At 41.0% G+C, this 14,391-nt stretch overlaps 1 protein-coding gene across 2 annotated transcripts in view; it reads right to left on the reverse strand.

The window, feature by feature from the left end:
• LOC134875983 (astrocytic phosphoprotein PEA-15) overlaps positions 1–4,653 on the reverse strand; it is a 36,395-nt gene extending 31,742 nt beyond the window's left edge. For both annotated transcript variants that reach the window (XM_063900778.1, XM_063900777.1), the window contains exon 1: positions 4,329–4,653. The gene's annotated coding sequence lies outside the window, so the exon portion shown is untranslated. The remainder of the gene's footprint in view (positions 1–4,328) is intronic.
• Between the last annotated feature and the right edge of the window lie 9,738 nt (positions 4,654–14,391).

Here is a 14,391-nt window from a genome sequence, read left to right on the forward strand (position 1 = left end):
GCCGTATATAACCCACCATGCTGTAAATCTGAATGGCTTTTTGTCCAATGTTGCAGCTGTACAGCGTGCATCGATTTGACAAATGAGGTTTAGCTCGGGGGTCTAAAACTGATGAGTCATATCATTTAGGTGAAGGTGATTAGTCAGTTTAATTCCTTTATATGCTAACTTCCTGAATAATAAGCAATATTACTTCAGATGAGGAGGGAATGATCTCAGTTTGACTGTCAGCTGGATCACGGAAAAACTACTCTCCCTATTATCATGAAACTTGGTATTAAGGTGAAGCATGGGTCGAGGAATACGCCTTTACAGTTTTGAGTGATTGGCATTTACTGAGATCCTTCCTCCTGTTAATCACTTCAAGCATTGTCCTGAGCTGCTGGATAACAATGCACAAGTCGTTGTTTTGCTCGTTGCACGTCTGGAACATGTGTGGAAGTTGGCATCTGCTCCAACGGACTAATCTGTAAATGGATACCTAGAACCGACCTGATACTTAGAAGAGAGAGACGATGCAAGCGGGAGGCTGTGGCGCAGATTACAGGCAGTGATGTAACCAATGACACTGACCCTCTGTAACTTCCTGAGAGCCCGGCGCACACAGGGGTGAAAGTAAACAACGCTCAGCAGGGGGGAGGGATGGGAAACGAAAAGGACGGGGTCGTCTGACAGTGACAGATCGGTCCTCTCCGTGTACCAGGAGGCTTTTCAGAGGATGCACAGCGACGGGAAGTGATCGTTTCCGAGGGACTGAAAAACACGGTTTGTTTTCATGACATCTGAGTCATTACTTTGACACAATGCACCTTATGTTGGGTTTCAACAGTGGAGCTCTTAATTGCCCTTAATTGCCGTGTTGACGGGCATTGTTGCTAGATCAAGCTGTTACTGAGCTTTATTAAATATCGAATGTCGGCATGAAGGTTAGTCTGGGTCTCATGATAATTAAAGCTTTATACACTGACAACAATGCAAGTCATAGGTACATCCTCAACCCAGTCATAAGAACTATTTTAAAGAGAGCCTTTGAGTCAACTCAGATCAACTCAAGTTTGACTTCTAACTGGACTCTTTTTAATATTTAAGCCAAAAAAGCTTTTAGTGCTCTGACTGGAGCTTTGTGACGTCTCCTGAGGAAGGCAAGTGCCGAAAGAATCTGGGAATTTGAAGTGTTTTTGACACACAATATTTACCAAAACAAGCTAATGGAATAACTGTTTGAAAACTCTTTTCTTTGCTTTAGATTTTGTGGCCTTTTCTCGAGTCAATTTTGACATAAAAAAATACTAAAATATATAGTTGAATTACTTTACAATATAATTGGCAAAACCTGAAATCTTACTTGTGCATGATGAGTCGAAAATAGGGTTTTTAAAATGTGCAAAAAGCATATTTGTAGCTGGCTATATTTACTAACCTGGAAACTGTGACGTCTTAACTCAAATATGTATTTAAGTCTGGAAACCATCGGATGGATTGCTATGAAGTTTTACAGAGACGTTCATGGTCCCCAGAGGATGAATCTAACTGGCTTTAGTTATCCTTGGATTTTGCAGGCGGTGCAGCTTAACTGTTTATGCATTATGTTGTGATATTTCACTCGTGTTAAGTCATGCTCCATTGTTGGGAAGAATGAATCATGAAAGTTGAAAAAATGCACGTTTTCTTTGGCAGTATTTTACAGCTTTTCAAAATGAACGAGAGAGAGGAAACAGATCAGATGTTTCTGAGTCAGGTTTCGACTGAACGATATTCCATTCCTCATTTTTTATGTGGTTGCAGAAGTGACTCAACACCAGACTTTCACATTTTTGGTAAACTTGAGTTAATTTACTGGTTTCAGTTCTTGATGAAAAGATGCTCTTCCCTGAATACTAATAATAAGAACTGGAAACTGTAGCTACAGCTTTTTTTTTATGGTTATGATGAAGTCTATTCTGTTGTCTGGAGTCGGTGAGAATGAACAGTTTTCTGATAGAGAATTCCACTGAAGAAGAAAAAAACTGACATGTTCTTCTTTTGTTTTGATTGTGTAGAGTTACACCGGTTTACCGCTGATCTTTCCGAAAACTGTTTGACTCAGCGCCTGTAAACAGCCGACCACAAACATTCCCCTGGCGGCGGCGCAGGGACAACCGACACCACAGACACACACCCAGAGGAAGTGAACCCGAGAGAGGAAGCACATTTCTGCTGCGCTGCCCACTTTTTTTCCTTTCATCGTCCGAGAAGATGGATCGATATGTATCAGAGAGGAGACGGGCACCTAAAAAGCTGAGTCAAGGCGTGCGCACACACACACACACACACACACGCACACACACATACTTGTATGGATGTGAGGACCCTTGCTTCTAACCACAATGACCACATGGCCAAATCCTCAAAACTCTTATGATATCCTTTAAAAACCTCAACAGGAAATCCACTAACTCCAAAAATGCAATTCTTGGATTACAGGGATGCAAACTGTTGTAGCATTTACTGTTTCAAGTGGACCATTTTGCCGTACTGGGATTGGTTCAAAGCGTGGAGGGATAATATGACTGGAATGCAGCCTCGCAGGAAATGGACTGACAGCTGTCGTGCTGTACAAGTGACACACACACGCTGTGTAATTGTGCGCAGCATATGGATGAATGCACTGTATGTGTGTCGCGGGGGGTCAGGGTGCAAAAGAAGGACAGTGAAGCGATTAGAAAAATCAATCAAGCGATTGTCGAGATAGCCGAGGAATCGTTTGTCACTTTGACACAACCTTGAGCTCTGTGAGATAACAATAAACGGTTTCCACTATTTTCTGAGAGCTGACGATAGACTTTTAGACCAAAGGAGAAAAGAATCATCAGAAGAAGACATGAAAACCACTCAGAATCACAATGGCTTTCACTGCTTTATATTGAGTTCCTAATTAACACCAATTTTAGGCAAAACATCACCAAAAAATGTAGTCTTAGCTTTGCAAAACCAGCCTACTGTGCCTTTGTGTTTATTTCATTCTGTGTTTTATTGGCTTTTCATGTGTTATATGATGTATTCTGCATTAAAGCTAGGCCAGAACTACTTTATGAGACTATCAGGGGATTAAAACGGAGACAATACCGGGATATTGGGTTATACAAATCAGCTATTGGTGAGGGACAGGAGTACTAGTCACCCACATCCCTTCCAGCAGTAGTCACAGTGTTGGCAGGCCGGACAAATCCATTCATAAAAGACCCACCCCTTCCCCATCCGCTCATGCACATGCACACTCTCTCTCACACACACACACACACACACACACACACACACACACACAGCCATCCAGGATGGTCACAGGTGGTCACCGGCAGTTTATTACCACCTTGTTCCTGTGTGTTTTGAGGCAGAACATCATTGATAACCTGGCTGCAGTGAAGTGTACATACAGATTTAATGACCCATTTAAAAGAAGAGTAACACAGCTATAGGTTCACATTGTAAAAGTAATGCAACTTATTATAAGTCTAGAGAAAGACACTTCATCATGTCAATAGATCGTGTCTCTGTAGGAATATTGTGGGAAGTAATGAAAAGGACACTGGTGAATGCCTCCAGCGACACTAAACCCAATCCAATTAGTTTAATCAATGGTGTGTTAAATGCCCTCCTCAGAATGGGAAATTTACCAACTTGCCACTTAACAGTCAAGTTCAAGACTGAGTCGTGGCAAGTCAACAAGGCGTTGCACATTTCACACGGCTCGTTACTCCCGCAGCACATTTGAGATATAGAAGAAGACTCCCTGTTTCTATTTTAAAACATATCTATCACATTTTCCACCTATTGTTGTTAAGACCGTGAATGCCCCATTTCTTCAACTTTCCCACCTCTGTGCCATGGACCAATTTTGTGCCAAAACAAGCTGGAAAACTACATTTTACAGGCAGTCTGTGAAGTAGTCAATCTCACACAGACAAAAATGAGTGATTTATTTATTCACCTTGTTGTCAATTGTTTTTGTCTTTTTTTGGAGTTAACAGGAAGAAGGAGTTGCAAAACATGTGCATTTGAATGAACTTGAGCATCTATTTAGGTCATGAACGCCCCATTTTTTCAACTTTCCCACCTCTGAGCAATGGACAAATTTGATGCCAAAACTCTAATTTACAGGCAGGCTGTGAAGGAGACTCTCACACAGACATCATGTAACAGTATACAAGGAGGGAAGTGATCCTATCCCCGAATGACTCCCAGCATTTCATGAACTACTCCCGGGAGGATTTTGTCTTAAAGAAATATCCCCAACACACAAACATGTTGCATTTGAGGAAAATACTGAGGAAAAGAGAGTCGGTACTCACCCCGGACGCAGCGAATATGAGTCAGCTACAGACAGGGAGAGATGATGGGAAGATAATCTCCTCCGGAACAGAAAGCAGCTCTGTGGGAATGTTACTGTCGGCCTGAGAGAGGACAGACAGGAAGAAGAAAAAAGTCCACTCCGTCAGTCACTTTTTGCAGCTTTAAGTCGTGCAGGGATGGATTTGAATGTGTGGCATCGGTGTGTGGTGTCGCGGCCGTGAAGGGGGCACCGGGGAGATGAAGTGTCACTCAGTGTGGAGAGAAAGAAACAAGAGATATTTAGGATGGTCGTGAGTCTCTGTCCGCGTGCCTCGCTGTCCGCTGCTCAGTCACCGGCTGCAGAAACGTGGAAACGCCTTTTCCTCCCTCTCCCTCTCTCTCTCTGTCTCTCTCTCTCTCTCTTTCTGTCTCTCTCTCTCTCTCTCCCGCGGTCACGGTTAAGCACGCTGGCTGATTCATCCAGAGATCCTCTATTGCAAACGAAGTCTCACTCTCTCAGTAAACCCATCGACTGTATATGAGTAAACCCCTTAGGGACTGAATGTTTGCATGGAATAAAATAAAAATTAATCCAATTCCAAATTACTTTTTGGGGGAAAACCCCCCCCCCCAAAAAAAATGTAATAGCTACGTTGGTCCACAGGGTAAAACGTAGTAGTTTTACAAAAATCAGTTTTAAATTGTGACACTTTTTCGGGTTGGAAAATCCAACATTTTAGCTAAGTTTCGCCATAAAAATTCAAATATTACTTTCAGAATCAAAAAATTGTCCACTACATTTAAATATACACTCACATGGCCACTTTAAGGATGTACACCTTGCTACAACCAGGTTGGACCCCCTTTTGCATTGAGTACTGCCTTAATTCTTCGTGGCATTGATTTAACCAGGTGCTGGAAACATTCCTCAGGGATTTTGGTCCTTATTGACATGATAGCATTTATCGATAAATGTGTCCTTTTAGGTTGCTAGTGTTGAATTGGGATGCAGCTACAAGCCTGTCTACTTAGAGCTGGCCAAGCTGTACATTAATTTAAAAAAAGGGTATCATACATCATACTCAGTCATTTGATCAGTAATACATCTACACATTGGTAAACATGGTGTCGATTGTGAAACAAATTGATGTTTAGCAAAAGTAAAAGTGAAGTATTCTAGCAAAAACGATCCACTATCAAATCTTGTCAGCATGGATGTAAGGTTGGATGTTAAGATGTGCTACATGCTATGTTTGCAAACTGATGTTAACATGTTGTATTATCATTCATACATTTCTTCGATCATCTGTTTCTCCTTGCATTGCCTCCCCAGGAAAAAACACAAAGTGAGAGCTCTGTCCATCCCACTTCCTCCCGATTCTGCTTTTCCTCAGACACTGGCACACACTCAGACACACACACACACACACACACATTTGCACACACACATTTTTCAAAGCTGATGTCACTGTGCTATCCGGTCTGCAAATCCCGCCTCCTGCTTCTCCCTCTCCCATCACAACACGATCCAAAGCACCTCAACCCCTCAACCCCTCCAACCCCAACTCCATTCTTTCTAAAAGTGACAGCGAGCCAACAGGATCAGTGCTGCTGGGTGTTGATCCATTAAATGAAGTTAAATCATCCCTCAGGTTCTCATGTCTGTCCCCCTGAAAGAAAGGGTGCCATGCAGTACCATTTAAACAGTAGGAAAACAGCAGGAAATATCTAGATTTCTGTAGATGTGTCCTTGAGATAACTTCTACCCAGTCCTCAAAGATGCTCATACGTGGGTGTGATGTGCACAGCTGCTTTAGCTCTTGTGCACAGTCTTTAAAGTGTAACTTAAAACCAGACGTTCACAGGAGTAGGAGAGCAAAGTGTCCACACATGAAGCCGCTGAGAGACATGGTCCTGCTTGCGGCTATAGTGGTAAGGTCTTCTGATGGGTTCACATGCCTCAGGTGCGTGTGAATGTTCCCGTTTTTATTTGAAGGTACCCTTTATAAATTGTCGCTTTGGCCAGAAGATACATAATATACATTCTTTAAAAAAAGTTCTTTAAAAGTACAAGACGACAGAGCATGGTTTTGAAACGAGGCGCTCGGAGCAATATTTTGTGTTCTGGAAATTTCCAAAACGGTGCTTCTCATGACCTTCCGTCTTTCAAACTGTGCTTCAATACTAGTCCACAAAAAAAGTTGTTTGGCTCTGCAATGTGTCCATAATTCCACTGGACATGAATTAGACTTTTGTCGTCAGGGCAAGGATGAAAAAACACAAATACACAAGCACCATCACAAATCCATCTACACAGACACACGTTTGATCAAACCCTTATGACTACATTTGATTGTGTTGAATGATATTGCCTTAAGGCCCAAAATGTAACATTAGTAGCAGGCTGGAAAACACTTTTAGATGCAGATTAGTTTACGACCCTCGCTCACATGATACGCCAGAAAAGACGGGCTTTGTGCTGGGAAAAGTGACCTTCGATGTGTCTTCAACAACAACTACATTTAGACTAACACAGAACTAGTCTTCATTCATAGTTAAAAGCAGAGAGGCCGACTCTTTTTTTAATGAGGAACTGATGTGCTTTTGCCACTTTGATTCATCTTGTAACACGAGGGTCACAGACACACTTATAAAACATCCAGGACAATTCTCTTTCATCTGGTTTCATTACTAAGTAAAAGACTACACCTCATTTACTTTCTTTCATTTGTTGTAAGTGCAGTTCTGTACAGCTGTGTATTAAATAAACACAGCTGTGGAAACATTAGAAATTCTCTAAAGTTGAAAACCTTTTTATGCCTGGATGAAGGGGTGAAGGTCGGTGCATGGATGTCAACAGATTAAGCGAATAAATCACGGCGTGCATAAAACGTGTGACTCTCACGGTGTGAATGACCTCCACCTGTGACCAGCTGAATGAAATGGAGCGCTCTCACCGTCTGGTTCCTCTGAAACAATGGGCACATTGTGGTTAATGTATGCAAATAAGTCATTTGAATTGGAGCAACAGCAATTACCGTTTAGATTCGCACAGATACACAGGCATCCGCATTTACCTACACATACCAATCTAGACTGGATAATTGTTTCCCTTTAGCACAGAAGGTTTAACTTCCCTTTTCATAATTATTGGAAACGCCAACATTTGGAAAAACTGAACACATGATGTATCGAAAAACAACCTATTTTTCATCAGATATTCAAATAGCTCTCAGCGGGTGATGTATGAGTCAGTTGATGATCTTTGGCTGCCTGGGAGGCCATATGTTGATTAGCATGCTGGGATTTATGGAAATGCTCTCAGGATAAACGACAGACAGGAGATCACAAACTTTGTCAAACAAGGAACAGAGTCAGCTCTGAAAGAGAATCTGATTCTGCAACAGTATTAACGGTAAGTCAAATCGGTGCATTTGTTCGATCTTGCTTTTGTAACAAAAAGCTTTCAAGTTGACTTTGATTCATAGAAAGGGAAGTGTGAAAAGGGAACCTTACAGTGCCCCAGCAGTGGAGAAAACACTGGCACAGTATGGAGCATTGATCCATTAGCTGCTCTATACGAGTCTCACAACATGCTCAGGAACATGTGGAGGAGCGACGACAGTTCCCTCTCTGCCCATTTTTTTTCTTTCTTTAACTCTTAAAAGTTCTGTTAAGATTTGAATGTGTATAAAAAAACATGCAGATGACATCCAGAACATGCTATTTTGAAAGGTGTGATTCAACCATGAAACTACGGATTTCCAAATCTTGGGTTTACAAAACTTTTAAAAATGTCCCACTATTTTTCTAATTATTCTAACTCCCTTCTCATGTGGCCTTAAGCATCTTCTTTCAAAAATCTCCCAACTTCAGATTTGATTTTCAAATGACATTTTTTTTTTGTATTTCTTCAAAATTATCGCTTTTTTTCTTCTTTTTTCAAATTTTGACTTTTTTTTTTTGAGCTCCTCATACTGCCTGTGCTGCAGCATCTCTTTTCACCCTCTGTCTGAAACCAGAGCCCAGCCTGCTCTGATTGGTTAGCTGGCTGGCTCTGTTGTGATTGGTCAACCATTTAGAGATGTCCTGCCCCTTAGTACAATGTGTGGGTACACTAGCCAATAGAAGCTCGAGTTAAACAGAGTGATGTCCTGGAAGTCAAGAAAGGAGTCCAACAGAAGTAGGAGAATTTAAGCCTTTGCAGGCCATTTACATGCACACAAAATAACTAAATAACACACCACAGGAACGGGAGAAACACAAAAAGCATAGGGCCTCCTATAATATGAGTTTTGTGAATCAGTGTGTGCCTAATTGCTCTTATGTGTGTGTACTTTACCCAACACAAATTCCTGTTTTCTCATCACAAGACTAGTTCTTCTCAAGGAGGGGAGGAAGAAAGACACACAGGAAGTTCTCCCAAAGAAAACAACTGTGAGGATTGGGCTGGAGATAAAGGATGGAGCGAAAGAGAGGGAGATGGAGAGAAGCATTCAAGAGGAAGAGACGACAGGAAGGATGGAGGAAGGACAACAAGAGAAAGGGAGACTGTGTCAGCGAGGGTGAATGTGCTCATTGAAAGGGATGAGTCAGTGGAACGAGAACACAAAGAAAATGCAGAGTCACTGCACTTGTTTTTATTCAAATCTCTTATCACTGCTCTTAGTTTCTCTACTTCTGGTTTTTTCAAAATCAAAGGCTTTATTCACATTTCAGCTGAGTGCTTTCCAAGTTGGATTTTGAATCAGTGTACAAAAGTTGCAAGTCATAGCAAGTTGAGTCATATTTCTCCCATTTCTGACTGGGCTCAGGTGGAAACCAACAACATAAACCTTGAGTTATATCACCTACTAGGACATGACTCATATATTCAGTCTCTAGTTGTTTTTTTTCTCTGGTTAATAAAATAGGTCAACCCCATCCTGTTTTAATTTGACTAGAAGTGTGGGTCTTAGTCTTCTATTAGACAATTAAAACCCTAACTATATTACTTTTATTCAATGAAATCTCTTCACTTTTTAGTTTTTTTTAAGTCATCACATGATATTGGACATTTCAGTCATTCTAGTTGAGTTAAAACATCACCAGTGTTCATTGTCCTAAGCCGTTCGAGGCTACATTAGCCGCTGCTAGCATTTGAAACAATCTCCTAGGAAACGTTCTACCGTAGAGTTGCATTGTGGGTAATGTAGTCGCCGGGGAAAAAGGCAAGTTTTGAAGAAATAATTAGACATTTTTAAAAGTCGAACAAAAATGAGCTTTTTGGAAAAATGTCAGATTATTTTCTTCAAATAAATCTTTAAAGGCTTTAAAGGCTTAGGACAATGAACACTGTTGATATTTTAACTCAACTAGAATGACTGAAATGTCCAATATCATTTGATGACTTAAAAAAACTAAAAAGTGAAGAGATTTCATTGAATAAAAGTAATATAGTTAGGGTTTTAATTGTCTAATAGAAGACTAAGACCCACACTTTTAGTCAAATTAAAACAGGATGGGGTTGACCTATTTTTAAGTTTAACTTTGAGTAACTAAGTTACTCAGTGTTTATAATATCTTGGTAATGGTAAAGTTTTAGTTTTGTATCACTGAGCATGGCGACTACATTAGGCTTTTTTCCTAAAGAATCTGACCCTTTTTTTTCCCATTCCTGGAACTTTTTCTAGATGTCTTCTTTTAAAAAATGTCAGATTATTTTCTTCAAATTATAACTTTTTTTCCTAAAATAAACCTGCAATTTATTTTTTGTTTAAATTTCGACTTTTAAATACGTCCTACTATTTCCTCCTTATTCTAACTCTTTCTTCATGTGGCCCGAGTCATCTTGTTTAAAAAATTCACACTTTTTCTCCCAATTTCAATCTTTTTTGAGTTTCCGACTATTTCTTCAAAATGATCCCTTTTTTCCAAAAAGCTCATTTTTGTTTTCAAATTTCTGGATTTTTTTCTAAATGTCGACTTTTAAAAATGTCCAATTATTTCTTCAAAACTTGCCTTTTTTCCCGGCGACTACATTACCCACAATGCAACTCTACGGCAGAAAGTTTCCTAGGAGATTGTTTTAAATGCTAGCAGCGGCTAATGTAGCCTCGAACAGCTAGCCTTTACCAGATTTTTTCAACTTTCGACTTCAGCCTTAATCGACACTGACTAAACTGAGTTCACTTGAGGCAATTTGTCTAACCCTGTGCAGGTTTCTCTGTAGACACAAGGCTTTTACAACCTTCACACATGCAGTAGGACTTCCAAACACCTGTGAACAAACGTTGATGACCAGAATTGGTCGTGCACTTCTTCAAGAAAATGTACAAAAAGTGTGGTTAACTGGTTTCAACACCATCAGGTACTTCGTCACACCGCATGGAGCTTAATCCTTCTCTCTGTCTATTGTCATTTATCATTCTGCCATCCCACCGGCCCGCAGTCATCACTCTCTGTCTGTGCTTTTTAACCTTCCCTTATAGACGTTTGTCCCCCTTCTACGCACTAGAAATTGGAAGTTGCTCAGCCGTATTTTTATCTAATCTTTGTTCGCCACCTCCTGTTTTCATCCCTCGCCTTTCCAACATGATGACACGCCTCCGCAGCAGAATTTAAAGGCCGAGGTATAATCACTGAGGGTACTAAGTGCAGGCCGGCAGCTCTGGACATCAGACCCATTATAAACACAGAGAGCGTCGGTAATGACAAACCGCACAAAGCACCGTGTTGTTAACAGAGAGACAAACACCCCTTGTTAAGCCGTGACACCATTAAATAAAAGAACTACTGTTATTATGAACAACATAAAGCATCATGGTGAATGTGACGGCCTTTCAATGGGTGTTTTTACCAGGTGTGAATCAGATTTAACTATTGATTTTGGCTTTTTTTTCATAGTTTAATCCTTAAGTCTTTCAGTTACAGTTACCAGCTGCCCCACTTTCCAATAAATCCCGATAAGATGAGTTATTTTTTGGGATAAACATCATGCCTTTCTAAACTGATCGTCACAAGTCAAGATCAAATCCTCCTCGGGGTGACTTGAGTCATGGAGAGTTTTGTTTGGCCCCCTCCTGAGATACTCCAGCCTCGTCTAAATGTGTCAGGCGGTCGTGACTCCTCGGCGTGGTTTGCTAATTGCATCCCTGTGACATTTTCTGATGCTGCGATGAGTAATGACTGAATAAACTAAAGGATATTTATTTTGGGGCTGTGTCATAAAACAGGCATCATCACACATGACAATGAAGATATTTCGGGGCAGTTATCTTCCATTTTTCTAAATGTTTTGAGTTTTAATTGTACTCAAACTAGGCCTTTCATGACATATTTGACAAACAGAATCTATAAAAACAAAATTTTTTAGACAAAGAAGTCAGATTTGATGATTTCTCCAGTTGTTCACATCAATTCTCAACACCTTTTCCTCTCTATGATTAGAGCCTCTGCCAGCTCTGTCCCCTGCAGTGAGACAGCTGCATTAAGCCAGTTCGGGGTTAGACATCCCTGCAATGATAACGGGTCTAAATTACCAGCAAGATTCTTAATTATACCATCCCCTCAAGGCCGGTTAGCCAACTACAATTTGCTATAATTGCCTGAAAATGGGGTGTCGCATTAGGTGTTGCTCTGAAACCTGCAAAGGTATTGATTGCAGCTCATTTATCACACCAGAGAAATGGCTGCTGGGTTTTGTAGCTCTGTGTAGGGGGAACTGTTGGAGGAATAATGTGCATTGATTCAACTTGTATGCGTAAAAAGAAAGGCAAACTTTGAGGTGGTCGTCTATTTCTGAAAGAACATACCTTTGGTGTTAGCTGATACCATTAGCAGGGGTTGGTCTAAACCGGGTAGCAGGGGCCCTTTTGCGGTCGGCGTGCGCCCTCAAACCAAAATGCAGATTTCCTCAGAAAACATTATTTCTGTTCGTCAAAAACGGTATAATGACTCAAGAAATATGAGGATGGTGTAAAATGTCTGGTCAGACGGCAGAGACAGCTTACAGAGAATAAATAGGGGATGGATGTCTGGTGGGTCTGCCGGTGGACGAGTGGCAGTCAGCAGGCTGACACTGAAACTGAGATTTCTGATCCTTTGTTTTACTCTCCTTTATAAAATAATAATACGAATAAATATGACTCAGCAGCTTTAAGACATGAAGGAACTATTATTTTCCTCTTCGCTCTGATGCAGAATTTACACCGGAAAGTGGGCGGGGCCTTAATTTGGTCCGGAAGTGACGCGAGCGCCAAAAACCCTGGATTAGGTTTTCATAACTCTAATGAATGTCAAGCATTTCACTGTTCTACTTTGTTGAGCTGATGTTTAACTATTTTGTATTTTCATAAGGGATTGAGCTGCTGAGGATCGACTCCGTTAGTTGCTTTTATTTGTTTGGTTTGTGAAAAATTGAACAGGAAAACAAGATAATATTCACACTTCATTTGAAGCTGGAACGACAAAATCTTTTTGGATGAAAAATGACTTTTTTGGGAGTAGCAGTTTCTCTAGCTCGGTGCTACTCCTCAGCCTGGATCTGATACCAGCCAGCAATATGTAAGAAGTTGGAAAGCAGTCATTTGTGTGTGAAAAATGTTGAGAGCCGCGAGAGATGGCAGGTGTTGCTTTAGGTGCCAATTTAAGGTGAACTGTAATCACACACCAGACGAGCAGATAGTAAATCCTGCCTTATTTTCAGTACTCTTCCTCAAGTTTCCCACCAGATTGCAGGCATTTTAAATGTTTGAATTGGCCCCTAAATGTCCCTTTAACATTATTGCTGCATTATAATTGAATTTGGAAACTGCAATATGGGCTAATGCAAGCAAGCGCAGTGTCCAATGGAGTCGCAGATATATGCAAGTCTTAAAATCGTATTCGACAGACTAAAGAAAACATATGTGTGTGGTACAGAATAATAATTTAATACACTTTTCGATGATAATGAGAATTATTTTGAAGGAAATAATCCATTTCTCTTATATTGCCAATCATATTGAATGCAATATCAGTCAAACCTTGCAGCCCTGCTTCACACGTTTCCACAGCTCACACAGAACATGCACACTTACTATATACTCGTCACACTCACACACACACCAACTGTTCAATCCGTCAGTCTGTCACGTTTCTCGGTTACTAAGCAACATGTCATCCACCAACTGTCAGAGGGTTTTTTCATATTGACATTTATTGACTAACTCACTATTACAGGGAGGATAGACACACTAGAGAGTCAGAAATTAGCGTATGCCTCTCACACAGATGTCCTCAAACATACATCAAATGAGAATTAAAGGCTGCTAGGATATGCAAATTAGGTCCACATTTATTCACTGACTGGCCCAATTTTCATGGGGGATACAAACGCTGAAGTGTTGGTGACGTTTGCTGTGTTTCATCGCGTCTGCTCCTTCTGTTTCTGCTCTGCGCCGAGGTCAATTCAGGCCTCATGTCTTATTTGGACACTTAAATGCAGTATTGAATCTTTCATGAGGTCCGACAGCACTGCCCTCTGCTTCAGTGTGATCCTGGAGGACGGGTGAAGTCTGAAAAGTTGCTCACCTGAAAGACGGAGACTTGTGAACCGTAAAGAATCTCGTTCCCTCACAGCCGCTGCACACACACTCCCTCCATTCTTCTGGAAATGTCAACGCCGTATCTGCAAATGATGTAAAATTGCACGTTAGGAAATCTGTTTCTTTGATGTTTGTGTGAATGTGCACTTTCTTTTCTGCCCTGTCTGGTTGTTTGGACACCGAGAGGCTGGATATGTGTGTGTGTTTTTCATCCACTTTTAAATATCTGTGTTGTGCATCGATGTGTTTTTATTCTGTGATTTTTACAAACTTTCGAGTACGCTGGTGTGTGTCAGAGCGAGTGTGTGGAGATGCTGAGCAACAGTTATGGCAGCATACGGACCGTGGGAGTGGGAGCAGAGAGGGAGTGAGCACCAGGGCCAGACTGGACCGGGTGGGAGGTGTGTGTGTGTGAGTGTGTATGTGTGGGGTCGTGACTCGACAACCCCACACACACAGATTGTTTAATTTGGAAAAAAGTTACGCACATTTCGTAGTCGGCTAGTCAAAAAGCATG

This window comes from Eleginops maclovinus, chromosome 14 (assembly GCF_036324505.1).
Source record: "Eleginops maclovinus isolate JMC-PN-2008 ecotype Puerto Natales chromosome 14, JC_Emac_rtc_rv5, whole genome shotgun sequence".
In the NCBI taxonomy this organism is placed as follows: Eukaryota; Metazoa; Chordata; class Actinopteri; order Perciformes; family Eleginopidae; genus Eleginops; species Eleginops maclovinus.